The following is a 15,508-nucleotide window of genomic DNA, read 5'->3' as shown; positions in this document are numbered from 1 at the left end:
TTTTTTTGTCCTACAGCTCTATCATTAAATCTATGGAAACATTTTATATCATCCATACTTATATCACAGATGTATGTTCTTGTCTAAACATTTGTGCTTTTTTTAAGATATCATAATATTAGCCACTGCTTATACAGTCTCATTATCTTATCCTATGGAATCGTTGTTCTTACAATGTACATTACAGGCTCATTGCCTTATGATATGACATCATTGTTCTTACAATACACTTTGCAGGCTCATTGTCCTGTCATATGGAATCATTGATCCTAAAATATGGCATTCAGTGGCAGAATTCAAGAATTCACAAAATGGAGGGAGCAGTCTAGAAAGCAGGCTACCATGAGGTTCTGGAAAGTAGACAAAGTGGGTGTAGGGCTGTGGTAAAGTAGACCACATGGGGGCTACTCTAATGGTAGGTGTGAGATTAAAACATTACATAATCAGTTGTAGATCACTGTGATATGGCTGCTGGCAGTTTACTCCTATTCAACACATTGATTTACTGTCAGTAACAGTCATCTCAATGCAGGCCTGGGACAGATGTTTGGTCACCCATGCAAAGTTACACTCCGTGTTCACAGTGACATAGCTTGTATATGCGCTATTAATAAATAATTCTACTGAAGGTTAGGTGATCATAACAAATACAATAGCAAATGTTAGCTATTTTATATGTAAGTAACCTGTCTGCAAACATTGAAATGCTATGATTAAGTTCCTTTAAATTTGTAGAAAATGATTAATGAACAAGAGCGCTTTCATCAGAAGAATATACAATAATGCCCTTTTACATTTCACAGTGATTTCATTACTTTTATCTTTAAAGGCAAAGGAACAGTGAACAGCTGCATGTAGAATTTTAATGTTATTTTTATATTTTCAACATATTAAAACATTGCAATGATATTTTTGTAAATAAATACATAGTTTGTCTGAACTAAAACGAACATTATTTACTTGTTTTTTGGTAGACTTTTATTTATTTTACGCTGAAGAAAAATAAAAGCTACACATCTGTTTCATGTTTAGTAAACATTGCACCCCTCCTCAATTTACAAAGGCCATTGTTTCCTGAATTCCACAATAACTTCATTTGATAGTCTGTATCCAGTACTTCAAGATATTCTTACAAAACTTTCATGACTAGAACCCTTAAAATCCCACTGTCATTCTGTTTTGTACAGCCTAAGAGCTGTTAGGGAAAAATAGATGACAGAATCACAGATATGAGCATGACTAACATAGAATGTGAAGTGTGAGCATTTTGCTACAACATAAAAAAATGACAAAAAATATTACTTTCCCTAGAAAGGAATATCGGTTTTGGATGTAATTTCATAAGACCGCAACAATAATGATTCTGATGTATACTGTGTGTATCAGCTTGAAAAAATACAAATTATACATTATTTTTAGTGAAACAAATGCAAACCCAGGGCATTCAAATGTCTCTATAAAACTACCAAAGCTACCCTACAATGATGGACTACTTCTGTGTAACCATAAGTACCATTAGAGCAAATTTCTCAAAATACTATACCATAGGATTCAGCTATAAAATGTGCTTAGATGATGGTTCCAAATGTAAACATACTCGCTCAACTTTATCTTCTTGTAATGTAGGATAAATGGGTGGTGTGGTTACAAGTCAGTAGAAAAAAATCTTCTGTAACCATTATTTACTCAGTAGAAGTGTACCACATCCCCCAAAATGAAACACAACTATAATTCAAATGCACATGAAATAAAGCCACGGGGGCCTGCAGTTGAAAGGAAAATTATATTTCATTATGACACTTTCAGGTAATAACAATAGGATACTCTACTACTACATCTAAGACTACAGTTCTAACTCTGAGTTTCTGGTGCAGCACTCTTCTCAATTCAGCTCCACAGCTTTAGTGAATGAATGGCATAATAGCCACAGCAAGTTACAACTGGAAGAAATATATGTTTTTTTTTCAGATTAAATGTATCGAATTTGTAGTTCCAATTTAGTGACAACACAGTAAAAAAGTATATTAGGCCATTTTCTTACTCATCTTACTGAGAAGAACTTCATCATGTTACCTACAATGACAAGATAGTATACTGCAAAATGTTAGAATAGCAGTAAAGGCATTGGCACTTGAATTAAAGTCACTAGGGCCTGTCTTTGTAAGGCCATATCTTTCTTCCCCTTCAAGATATCATAATATACCTTCAAGTAACTGAATTCAGTGGATAACATGCCTAAGACTGCAAAAGTAACTACGAAACCACTTGAAATAATTTTATTGTAATAACACTGCATGTAGAAACTGAAAAATAAATATTTTCTTGTAAAAAGTATAGAACATTTACTTCTGAAAAAATGTGGATTATTACATATATATTTTAGCAATTAGTTTTATGCAGTCTTTGTACAAAGATCAAACTTCCCTTATATGGAAAGCAAGTAAAGTGCCACACTTTGAGAAGAAAAGCCCTCTAAAATGCCAGACTTACTATCTACAGGAAGCTATATGCCAGTCTGATGAAGGACATTCACAATAAATATCATGGACTTCTAATAAGATACCTCAGTATAAAGCAAAAACATGGCCTAGTGGAATGTATCCCCTTTGAGAGGGTATACAACCTCTGATTGTGAGAGCATCAGCAAAATATAAAGACCACATTGTTCAGAGACCCCCTTCCCAACAAATCATATCAACAGTCATTCAGAAGTGACCCTGTAGCTGCCATTTTCTTTCATATATCAGCTGCCTTCAGAAAAGTGATACCTTAATTCTATATTCATCTAATGTTTCTTTGATAATATATTGAAAAATATAATGTTCCCAGTACCACATTTCAACTTGCCACTCTTAGACGTGTACACTGACCTGTAGCAAGCTATATCATTTTTATTTGATGGTGATCATGTAATAACCCAGAGATTTCATGTGCAGCATGCCTCCTCACCTCCTTCTCCAAAAGGTCAGCTACCATCTGTGTACACCTCTAATGTCTGTGACAGTGTCTTGCTCTTGGACAATGTTTATGCATTCCTTTCCCCAAATTTGCCATATCAATCATTGTTTTGCATGTATCATACAAATGCCCTTTGATTTCATACAAAGTCTGTTCCCTACAGACAATTTACCTCTCATCTGTGATTATTAAATGTGATGAAATAGCCACAGTAATGTATTTCCAATTGCTGCTTTATGGTACCCCACCCCCTACATAATTTGCCATAAAGACTAAATACAAAAATAATAAATTCAAGTGTATGGTCCTGTGGGCAGTAGATAATGTTAACACCATCCACAGATCTATCTGATTTCCAACTGGAAAGAGTGAAAAAAATTATAGCAAAGTTATTCAATGTGCATTTTTCACACCGTATGCATTGTAACTACTCCCCAACAAAGCCAAAGCAATGATCACTTTGTCATGATCATCCAAGAAGTTATTTACTTTTGACTTTTTATCAACAGATAACCCCTTCCTGTGATCACCTATGATAAACAAATGTGGTAAAAAATGGTCACAGAAATGCTTTTCAAGTTTAGATGCAGGGCTGAAGCTTCTGATACAGGGACCACTCCCCTACACTGATCATGATGAAAGTAAATAAAATTTAAAAAAAAATGCCTATACTGCTGAGTACTTTGTTTACTGTTACTGTTGCCCACAGTTGTATCTGTTTTTTTCTGCCATAAATTAAAATAAAAAGAATGCATTGGCAATAAAATTTGTTGTTTTGGGTTCTAAACCCCTTTCCTTATTATGTATTCTTGACTTGAGTGGGTACTCAGTACTCTTGTAGGCACTACTGAGTCCCTTGCCTTACCTTATGATTTGTCTTGACTGTACCTGATCAATATGTTTGCAGACACTACCAAGAAGATTGATAGCAACAGAAATCCTAAAGCTACATTTATGAGGAAGTTCATTGTAAACTGGAGAAACCACGCGTATTTAGGATTTCCAACTTCCCCAGTCTTCCTGGGTAGATGCAGAAAATCATTTTCCTTTCCACTAGACAGTACTAATTGGCTTCTGCTTGGTAGAAACTCAACTCCCTAGTAATTTTTTACTTATTAGTGACCAAACCTTAAAACTGCCTTACATTCTTTCCCTCGCAATCATCAACTTAAAGACTTGCCTTAAAAAAAACAGAAACCTTACAGTAAGATCCTGCTGTGGGCTTGCAAAACATGCAAAATATAATACAGAACTAATGACATAAAGCTTGGCACATTGTAAAACAAAGCATGCCTATCAAGCCATCAGCTTTACAGAAATGAGAGGAACATCTGTAAGACTGAAGTAAACAGATAAGCCCATGTATTAACTTCTGTACTCCTTTTTAAATGCTGTGCAATCCATCTGGCAGCTTAAGAACTTTCTGAATCGATGTTTAATAAAAAAAAAGCAAAAAAAAAAAAAGAAAAAGAGTACAGCACATTGAACTAGCCATATTATACAAAACCAACCTGAATCTGCAGGTCTCGGCTTCCTGTCACAAGACAAAAAATAAGGGACAAAGGCCATGAACAAGTTACAATTTATTTTAAAACATTGTTAACATTTCAATTAGAACAGTGGCAGAATAACAGAATTTGCACTAAAATGCATTTTATAAATAAGAAGTATTGTCTGGCATTGTTTGATTTCTATACTCCATAAATACATAAAAGTCACAGTCATAAGAACTGATACTTTCTAAGGGAAAATCAAAAATTGGTTTCAAATAATGGAACTTCAAAATGGTCTAACCAACATCTCCTGAATTTTCCTTATCTGACACTATTCCCCTGATCAGGACTGGCATATTCCCTCCATTAAGGAGGATCTTTTAAGCAGCACAATTTGAGAAGAAATAAATGAATAGTTGCATTAGTTGCCCCAGCAAGGAGAAAATGCATATCATCCTTTAAACTTTTACAAAAATACAAGTGAGGACAACATTTTTATTTAAAAACTGAATACATTCTGATATCAATAAAACTATTAAATAGTTAAAACCAAAAGTATGATAATTTCCATTCATCAGGTTAGGCTGTGGATCTATTTCCTGAGTCCCTGACATATTCCTTGCATGTCTACAGTTATTTTTGAGTATCAGGTGGCAAGCAAGTGATTATTAAAAATGTTTAGCATGCCGTAAAATGCATTATACCATGACCCCCAATTAATATTCCAAAACGTGCACGCTGATTGGCCAGCGTGCACGTTGTAAATCGACTTATACTAATGGAAAAAGGTCCGGTCGCCCGGGCTTTTTCCATTAGTATAAGTCTCTTTTAAAACACTGTCTCGCTATGTTAAAAGAGTTTAACATAGCGACACAGGTTTAAAAAAAGCAACGGAGATCTCCGTTGCTTTTTTAAAGTTGTCTCGCTATGTTAAACTCCTTTAACATAGCGACACAGTGTGTAAAAAGCAATGGAGATCTTGCTTTCTCCGTTGCTTTTTTTTAAAGCTGTCTCGCTATGTTAAACCCATTTAACATAGCGAGACAGATTTTAAAAAAAAAAGCAACGGAGAAAGCAAGATCTCCATTGCTTTTTACTGTTTCGCTATGTTAAATGGGTTTAACATAGCGAGACAGCTTTAAAATAAGCAACGGACATCTCTGGACATCTCCGTTGCTTATTTTAAAGCTGTCTTGCTATGTTAAACCCATTTAACATAGTGAAACAGTAAAAAGCAATGGAGATCTTGCTTTCTCTGTTGCTTTTGGCCAAAGCTCTGATGTACTGCGTAGGCATGCGCAGTACATCAGAACTGCCGAGGATACCAGACAGCTGCGGAAGGGCAGCAAAGAGGCATTATACAATGCCATTATTTAAGAAAAGTAATGATTTATTTTCTTAAATAATGTCATAGTATAATAGCAATAACCCACTTCTGGGTGTGGGTAATGCGGGATTTACCCACGGTTGTCTTTGTTTGGTCCCTCGGGCTTCGCCCTCGGGACCAAACCACACCAACCGTGGTTAAATCCCGCATTACCCACACCCAGGCGTGGGTTATTGCTATAATATACAATGTCAAAGAACGGGTTCACTATAGAATCCCGAAATACTGAAATCCCAAATTTCAGTATTTCGAAATTCTATATCACGAAAGCTTAAAATCACGAAACCCCGTAACCATGTAATTTAAACTCGCAAACCTACACTACAAATACACCATACACATATATATATATATATATATACACACAATATCCCCCCACAATCAAACATATAATCCTACACTGCACCCCAATACCCCCCTAATTATATATACTAACTCCGAGATTGCACAATAACACACACAAAGGTAACTCACAGCCACATTTCACAGCCCCTTGCACACACACATCACAGCCAAAACACACACTAACATACACTAAAGCCCCTAACCAACACACTCATACATACTTACCTGAACTTACTCCTCCTATCCATTCACATACCGCAACACCAGTAGCTCCGAACTTCAGCAGTTTGAATTTCACGCTTCTGGTGTTTCACGATTTCAAGCTTTCGGGATATAGAATTTCGAAATACTGAAATTCGGGATTTCATTATTTTGGGATTCTATAATGAACCCGTTTAAACTAGGTGTCCAAGGAAATGCATTCACAGAAAGTAAAGAACATGCAGTGTACAGCCAGTAAAAGTCGGAAAAATGACCTTCTACATAGGTAGAGCAGCCCCTTTTGCATTCACAAACTCACCATTGGAGTTAGCCTTTGTAGCCTTGTTCACTCACATAAACCCTTTACCATGGAATGGACTTTGGTAAAATGAGCTTATCTGAAATCCAACCATAACTGTTTAGAGTCTTGTTCATCAACAAGACAAAGTGTTCTTCATCGCCTCCCTCACGGCTGGCTCCTGTTGTGAGTCAACTGCTGACTAAAATACCACCAGATATGGCTAATCTCATCTGTTTGTCAAGAAAATGCCCAGAAAACCCAAATTCTTTTTTGAAAAATTTGTTGTTAACTGAGTAATCAGAGTAACCATTTACAGGGGTGACCCAAGAGCACCATCTTCTGATAAAGTAACTATCTCAGAGTCACACAGTGTACAGGAAACAGTTCATTTACTACTTAGGCATGCAATCCTGTGCATTAACCCGGTGTACATGGCAGGAGAGTTGATAAATGGCACACTGACTTCACCACTTTTGATACTGAACTTTTCACTTCCCAGTCTCGTGTGCTTTCTCTGGTACTAGATGCAAGCAAGAGAAAAAGAAACTTTGCAGTGGTGTATTCTTGGGAATCACAGGTCAGCATTTTTGAGAGTGAGACAGATCAGTGTGTACTGTCAAAAGCAGTATGGTTCAACCATTGAGAGTTATGCACAGAGTGAATACTTTATACTAAAGGTAGTTGTTCAGCAATGCAGTGTGTGAATTCTGGATGAGAAGCATTTGTAAGCATGTGACAACTTATTTAGTTGTCTTAGGCATGCTCTACATTGCAGTGTTGTGTGTGCAAAGTGGCAGAAACTATGAGAGGAACAGCTAGAAAGGGATTGTGAAAATTAGATTACTATTACTTTAAACAGAGCACTACAGAATGGCCACAAGTTGTCATATATACAGGAGGAGTTTTGGTGAATAGACAGGAGAGGCTGGGATATAAAGTGATGTAGCTGATTTGCAGTTAGAGAATGCAGGATCACAGCAGCAAAAGGGGGATGTGCACATCCCGTGCCACAGTCTAAATCTGCCACTGCCATTGGAGGTTCATTGCCCTATCTTATGGAATCATCTTTCTTACAATATACCATGCAGGCTCATTGCCCTGTCTTATGGAATCATTGTTATTATGATATACCATGGAGGCTTATTGTCCAATCATATGGAATCATTGTTATTACAATACATCATGCAGGCTCATTGCCCTATTATATGGAATGATTGTTCTTACAGCATACCATGCAGACTCATTGTCCAATCATATAGAATCATTGTCCTGATAATATGCTATGCACCCTCATTGCCCTATCATATGAAATCATTATTCTTACAATATACCATGCAGTCTCATTTTAGAATCTTTCCTCTATGCAGGCATGTCTAGTCTGATAGGAGAATGAGTTATGGGACAAGGGTGCAAAATGCACATTCATGTGAAAATGGCCATTTAAACAAGGTTATGCTGCATGATGGAAGTTGTCATATCCCCAAGGTGCAATAGCCTTAGTCCTTCTGCGTGGGGCAAATTCTTTCTGTCACAAGAATGATACTAACTCATTGAGAATGATAAATTTGATTATTGTATTAGATTGTTTTATATAGAATATAAAAGTATCTAAATAAAGCATTCCCTCATCCATTTTTGATATCAGCTTTACCTTACTCTGGGTCATGGTGGAACCAGAACTTATCTTGTCAAGTAACAACTTTAAGCAGGAAACTAATCCTGGACATGATACCAGTATAAAGCAGGATGCACAAGTGCACTCTGACACACATTGTTTTTATAGCTATGGTCAAATTAGGAAGATTGCCAGTTAAGCTTTTGTCATGAGTTAACACTGGACCCTCTACATCCCTTCAAAACTACATAGCTTGATTTTAAACTGCTCAGCTACATGAAACATACAGCCCAAGTACATAAATGGCATATATATATATATATATATATATATATATATATATATATATATATATATATTCAAACCTATGAATTTGTGTGCAAATGCAGTAAAGAAAGAAACACCTAAGTAAATATTTCTGCAAGAGTCAACTCTTCCTGTGACACTCATATAAGGGGCTTTGCCCCAACACCCCCTTACTTTAATATCATTATTCTTAGGCTGTTACATCCTAAACATGAAGTAAAGTATGTTGCCTTTTTTTTCAAGAAGCAGTTTTCTCAGAGTGGGATTAAAGTAATACTTTTCAAGCAAAAGCTAATAGCTCCTTTATGGAGTAAGCAGCAATGTAAGTTTAGTAATAGTCCTTTCTAACAAAATTAAGAGAATCTGAAATTAGTACTGCAGTACTGAGTAATAAAAGGACTGCCCTTACCAAATTACAGTCAATAATCTTAGATAATCATTTTAACACAAAACAACAAAAGGACTCCCTATAGTATATTACAGTAAATAATCTGAAATAATAATTTTAATACAGAACAGTAAAAGGACTCCCCTAACATGTTACAGTCTATAAGCTGAAATAATCATTTCAACACAGAACAATAAAATGACTTCCTTTAGTAAATTATAGTCAATAATCTGAAATAATAATTTTAATACAGAACAATGAAAGGCTATTGCTTAGTTGATTATAATTTTTCTTTAGGTGTTTTTCACTGGTATGCATGATCCCCGTTTGCATGTTTCTTTGTGCACACGCATATCAAATCATTAAATAATAGCTTCCCTCAGTGATTTCTATTCCAAACATATTACATAGGTAATGTAAACCAGTCTCAGTCTGATTTAAGCCACACTTATGTACATTACTCCTTTTTCCATTACCTATAACTATCATCAAAGATTATTTGCCTGTCTTTTGTGCCACCTTCACATTCAACAATGTATTTAGTGATGTATATATGTATGCATGCATTTATTCAATTATTTATTTATAATCTCTTATTATATACAGTGGATATAAAAAGTGTACACACTCCTGTTAAAATGCCAGGTTTTTGTGATATAAAAAAATGAGACCACAATAAATCATTTCAAAATTTTTTCCACCTTTAATGTGACCTATAACCTGTACAATTCAATTGAAAAACAAACACATCTGTTAGGGGAAAAATATAAAAAATAAAAAACGGACAATAAGTTGGTTGCATAAGTGTGCACACCCTTAAACTAATACTTTATTGAAGCACCTTTTGATTTAATTACAGCATTCTGTCTTCTTGGGTACACGCCTGCTATCAATTAAAGAGACTCTGATTAACCCCATATAAAGTTCAACTGTCCTAATAGGATTTCTTGACATTTACTCACTTGCCTGCTACAACAAAAGCCATGGTTCACAGAGAGCTTACAAAGCATCAAAGGGATCTCATTGTTGAAAGGTATCCGTCAGGAGAAGCGTACAAAAAATTTCTACAGCATTGGATATTTTATTTATTTATTTATTTTTATTTTATTTTATATTTGTTGACCGGGATAATCCAACAGGATACTTGTCCATTTTCAGCAGTGGCTTGGGGAGAAAAGCTCCATACATACATACATACAGAAAAACTGTTACATTAAACAAGTTAAAGCACTGTTACAGATACAATGCATAGGATAAAAGTCATTCATTCTGTCATATACTAATCTGATTTGTTATAGAGTAACAATTAGGAAGCAATGGAGGGGTGGCCAAAAGACTTCTTTAGCACATGTTTATATTGCCAGAGTTAGTCAGGATTAGAGCAAGGACATAGCCATTTCCTTTTAAAGTACTGTTTAAGATTTTTTTTTTTATTTGGGTTAGAACAGGTTCTGAAGTAAGCTCAGCAGGAAGTGAGTTCCATATTTTGCCAACAGAGTTGGCATTTAGAGAGTTTCCAAATGAGTTGTTGCTTTTGAGGGTTTGGATTAGTAATTTGTTGGATGAGCGAAGTGTCTTGAGGTTGCTGTAAGGGGTGATAATTTTTGTAAGTACGGTTGTGTTTTTAGGTTGGTAGAAAATTTTATGTGCTACTATTAGCTGATTGTACTGAAGTTGGACCCGCGGTAGTGGTGTTGCGGTAGCGTTGTCGCCTCACAGAAAGACGTTGTCGCATTCGATTCTCAGCTAGAGCGTCTTCTGTGTGGAGGCATGCGTGAATGGAGTGCCTTCGTTGAAGGTTGTGCGTCAGGGCTGGTAACTCGGCACATAAAAAATCCACTACCGAACATTAGCGGACTGGAGTTCCGCTGTGGTGACCCCTAACCGGAATAAGCCGAAAGACACAACAACAACAACAACAACAACAACTGAAATTGGATAGGCAATTCTAGCCACCCTAGATTCTTTAGGTTCAGACAGTGGTGTGTTCTTTATGCTGCTCCAGTGGCAAATCTAGCAATATGATTAAAGCAACTAGAGAGTTTATTAAGGTCAGACTTACTTGAGTTCGTGAAGAGAGGGGATGCATAAAGGAGGGTGGAAAGTAGATGTGTATGGGCAGTTACCATCCTAGCTAGTGGAGTGAGGAAAGGTTTGATCTTGTATAGTGAGACAAGTTTTTTATTAACTTTTTTAATAGTTTGATTAATATGCATATCAAACTTGAGGTTATTGTCAACTGTTACACCTAAGAGTTTGCCACAGGGATCTGGGACAATGACAGTGACATTGTTAGATTTTATAGTAAAGGTTGGAGTGGAGGCTTTATGAGTGGGGGAGAAAAGCAGTAGCTTTGTTTTGTTAGGATTTAATAGGAGACATCAATTACAGAGCCAATTTTCAACAGAATTAAAAACATTTTGGGATAGAGTCTGCAGACTTATAGGGGAGGTGGCAGAGCAAATCAAAGTGGAGTCATCCGCATATTGAATGCAGGTGGCTATTGGGATGACTGTGGACAGGTCATTAATAAAGATAGAAAATAACAGGGGTCCTAATTTAGAGCCCTGATGGACTCCAAGGATGATAGGTAGAAGTGAAGATAGTTTGTTATGCCATAGTACAGCCTGTTGTCTACTACTCAGATAAGATTTGAACCATTGGATAGCCTGGACATCTAGGGGAATAGTTTTAAGTGTGTGCATGTGTAGTTGGTGGCTGACCATGTCAAAAGCTTTGGAGAGATCAAGAAAGAGGGCAGAAGAAAGCTGATTGTTGTTTCAGTTTTGATTAATATCAGTGGAGAAGGAGAGGAGGGCCGTGCGTGTACTGTGGAATGGTCTGAAACCATGCTGCGAGTTAGCCAGGAGATTGTGCTGAATGAGATGGCTCAGGAGGTGTTTATGGATTCACTTCTCCATAATTTTAGCCAGGGGTGACAAAATAGCTATAGGCCTGTAATTTGACATTTCAGTGGAACTGCCCCCTTTGTAGAGTGGAATAACATGGGATGCCTTCCAGATGGAGGGGATAGTGGAGTAACTTTTGCTTTAGTTAGTATAGAACATGCAGGTGCATGGGTATTAAGGATGACTAGGAATTTGGTGTTGAAATATAATACAGCTCCTTCAAGTGGTAGATGTTTTAGGACTGCCCAATTACATGCTTTGAGTTCATTTTGGAAATTAGCAGGGTTAAATTGTTTGTTGTTTCTAATTGTTTTGTGAGTAGGTTAGTGGGGGATATCAGTCTTATGCTTGATTATATAGGTAAGAAAATGGTCACTTATGTCTTCAGGTCGGGTACCGGCCCTATACATGAGGGGATGGCTATTAATGAGTATCCAATCTAGGCTACTATCTTTGTTGTTAGATTTACTGATCCTAGTAGGGGAGGATATGATCTGAGTAAATCTGTATAGATTTACATGGATGGTCAGAGATTCTGAGGAACAAATATTCCAGTCAATGTTGAAGTCTCCTAGAACAATGGTTTCTTGAGTGTAGTTACTAGACAGCCAAGAGAGGATATCTTCTAGGGTGTTTGCATTTTTAGCTGGGGGAATGTAGTCACAGGCTATGTTAATACTTTTCTTTTTATTAATTTGAAGCTTGGTAATGAGAATTTCAGCATTATCAACACAGGGTGGTTGTGTGGAATCAGATGTCAAATCTAGAGTAGTTTTGTATAGTACAGCTACCCCTCCTCCCTTCCTAATAGTATGGTCTAACCTTAGTATGTTATAAACTGGGGGTAAAACCTCATTATCTGCCATTGATGGTTTTAGCCAGGTTTCAGTAAGACAGAGTATATCCAGGGAATGTGTATCTAAGAGTGCATGCAGGTAGTGGACTTTATTATTTAAGCTTCTAATATTTAGGTGACTGACCAGGAGTGAGTTCAAAGGTCTATTTAAAGTTCGTATGTTAGTGTGAATAGTAGAATTGGGCTAGGATCAACTAGTGAGGTTGGGCCAGGGTTTGGATGAATGTCCCCATCCCTTGTGAGATTGCCATAGAACACAGTAAACACAGTGAACACAGTCATCAAAAAGTGGAGAAAATATGGGACAACAGTGACGTTGCAAAGAACTGGATGTCCCTTTAAAATTGATGAAAATACAAGATGAAAACTGGTCAGGGGGGCTGCCAAAAGACCTACAGCAACACTGAAGGAGCTGCAGGAATTTCTGGCAAGTACTGGTTGTGTACTACATGTGACAAAAATCTCCTGTATTCTCCATATGTCTGGACTAGGGTTGCAAGACAGAAGCCTTTTCTTACAAAGAAAATCATCCAGGCCCAGATAAAATTTGAAAAACAATACATCAAGTCTCCCAAAAGCATGTGGGAAAATGTGCTATGGTCTGATGAGACCAAGGCTGAACTTTTTGGCCACAATTCCAAAAGATACATTTGGCGCAAACAACACTTCACATCACCAAAAAAACACCATCCCCACAGTGAAGCATGGTGGTGGCAGTATCATGCTTTGGGGTTGCTTTTCTTCAGCTGGAACTAGGGCTTTAGTCAAGGTGGAGGGAATTATGAACAGCTCCAAATACCAGTCACTTTTGGCCCAAAACCTTCAGGCATCTGCTAGAAATCTGAAGATGAAGAAGAATTTCACCTTTCAACATGGCAATGGCCCCAAGCATATATCCAAATCAAAAAAAGAATGGCTTCATCAGAAGAAAATTAAAGTTTTGGAATGGCCCATCCAGCTCAGACCTAAATCCAATAGAAAATCTGTGGGGTGACCTGAAGGGGGCTGTGCACAAGAGATGCCCTTGTAATCTGATAGATTTGCAGTGCTTTTGCAAGGAAGAGTAGGCAAATAATGCCAAGTCAAGATGTGCAATGCTGATAGACTCCTACCCAAAAAGACTGAATGCTGTAATTAAATCAAAAGGTGCTTCAACAAAGCATTTGTTTAAAGGTGTGCACACTTATGTAACCAGCTTATTGTACATTCTTTATTTTTTATATTTTCCCCTAACAGATTTGTTTGTTTTTCAACTGAATTGTACAGGTTATACATCACATTAAAGGTGGGAAAATTTTTGAAATTATTTATTGTGGTCTCATTTTTTATATCACAAAAACCTGGCATTTTAACAGGGGTCTGTACACTTTTTATATCCACTGTATATACAATACTGGGATTTCTACTTGAGTTCCCACAGAATATATTATGAGCTGTTATGTGCTAAGAAACTGAATTTTCTAGACTATCCTTTTCCCTACATACCACCTTTTGTGTTGTTTCCTACATATTTATGTGCAATCCACGTCTCTTTATCAAACATTTTATGTGCATAATGTTAACTCCTGTGAGAGACGGTAATTAAAATTGCTCACCAAATTTTCTGTTCAATCTTCTATTTCTGATGATTATTAAATATTGCTTTCTTTGTTGGTCTTCATTTTTTCCATCATAATAGTCACACTATTTTGTCCTCTTTCACTGTTTTGCTTTCTTTTTTCCTTACAGATTGTAACTTCTTTTCCAGCTGTAAAACAAACTTCTTAGTCAAACTCCCTCCTGTCTAATATTCCTCCCTACTGCACATCACTACTCTTATCCTTTGGGTTCCTTTCTGTCTATTCATTTGGCTCCCTTTTCTCATCCCTTTCATAGTTTCTGTTCTTCAGTAATGTGCTTTTTTCTGATTGGGGTTTCCATAATACTTTCATTACTGCTATACTACAACTTTGGTCTTCCCTTACCTGCAATTACTCTGTCATACTTCCTTCTGTGTTATGGATATCACTTTCATACTTCTCAGCTGTCCAGAGTTTCACAGAATGTCCAAATTTTTACCTCATATTTTATGCCTGTTTCTCATAAAATTTGTGGTTTTCTGGAAATCAATAAAGATTGCAATCACTAAATAATACACATTTGAGTATCAGACTTTATATACTTCAGAAAATGCATACTAATCCAAAACCTGCTATTCTAGCAACTAAGTTTGCAAGAACAATATTTGAAATCTGTCCCTATTTTTGTGCCTTTATCCCCCCATTATTTTAGGCTTAGTCCACATATGTTGCTTTAAGAGGTTGAAAGGTATGATCACATTACAATTTTTTTTTCTAAACCATTACCTTAGCACAAATTAAACATTGCACATATATGCATACCAAAAATACATCATAACAATGTAAAATGTAGATAAAATATATTTGACACCTTCAGGAAAACACCCCTAAGATAGATAATTACACCACTGTGAAGCAAACCAAACCAAACCAAGCCTTTAAACCTTTATCTAAAATATACATAAACTTTGGGCCGGATTCACGAAGGCTTGCACGGAGTCTAAGAGTAGAGTAAGACTCCATGCAGCCAACATGTCTGCCAAGCGATCCAGGAACAGCCAGTAGGGGCGTGCAACAGAGCTCCCAAAATGAGTCCTACACAGACAGGGCTTGGATATGCAAATTACCTCAATTGCAGGTGAAAACTATGCAAATCAGGTAAATTTGCGATCCAGGAAACCTGAACCAGT

At 36.6% G+C, this 15,508-nt stretch overlaps 1 protein-coding gene across 4 annotated transcripts in view; it reads left to right on the top strand.

Annotated features, from left to right (window-relative positions):
* TRAF3IP3 (TRAF3 interacting protein 3) overlaps window positions 1-15,508 on the top strand; it is a 967,079-nt gene that overhangs the window by 760,334 nt on the left and 191,237 nt on the right. The gene's annotated exons all lie outside the window — the stretch shown is intronic.

This window comes from Protopterus annectens, chromosome 7.part0 (genome assembly GCF_019279795.1).
Source record: "Protopterus annectens isolate FY-2018-M chromosome 7.part0, PAN1.0, whole genome shotgun sequence".
NCBI classification, from domain to species: domain Eukaryota; kingdom Metazoa; phylum Chordata; order Ceratodontiformes; family Protopteridae; genus Protopterus; species Protopterus annectens.
Note: the sequence above shows the minus strand (reverse complement) of the source record. Positions and strands in the feature narration are given on the sequence as shown.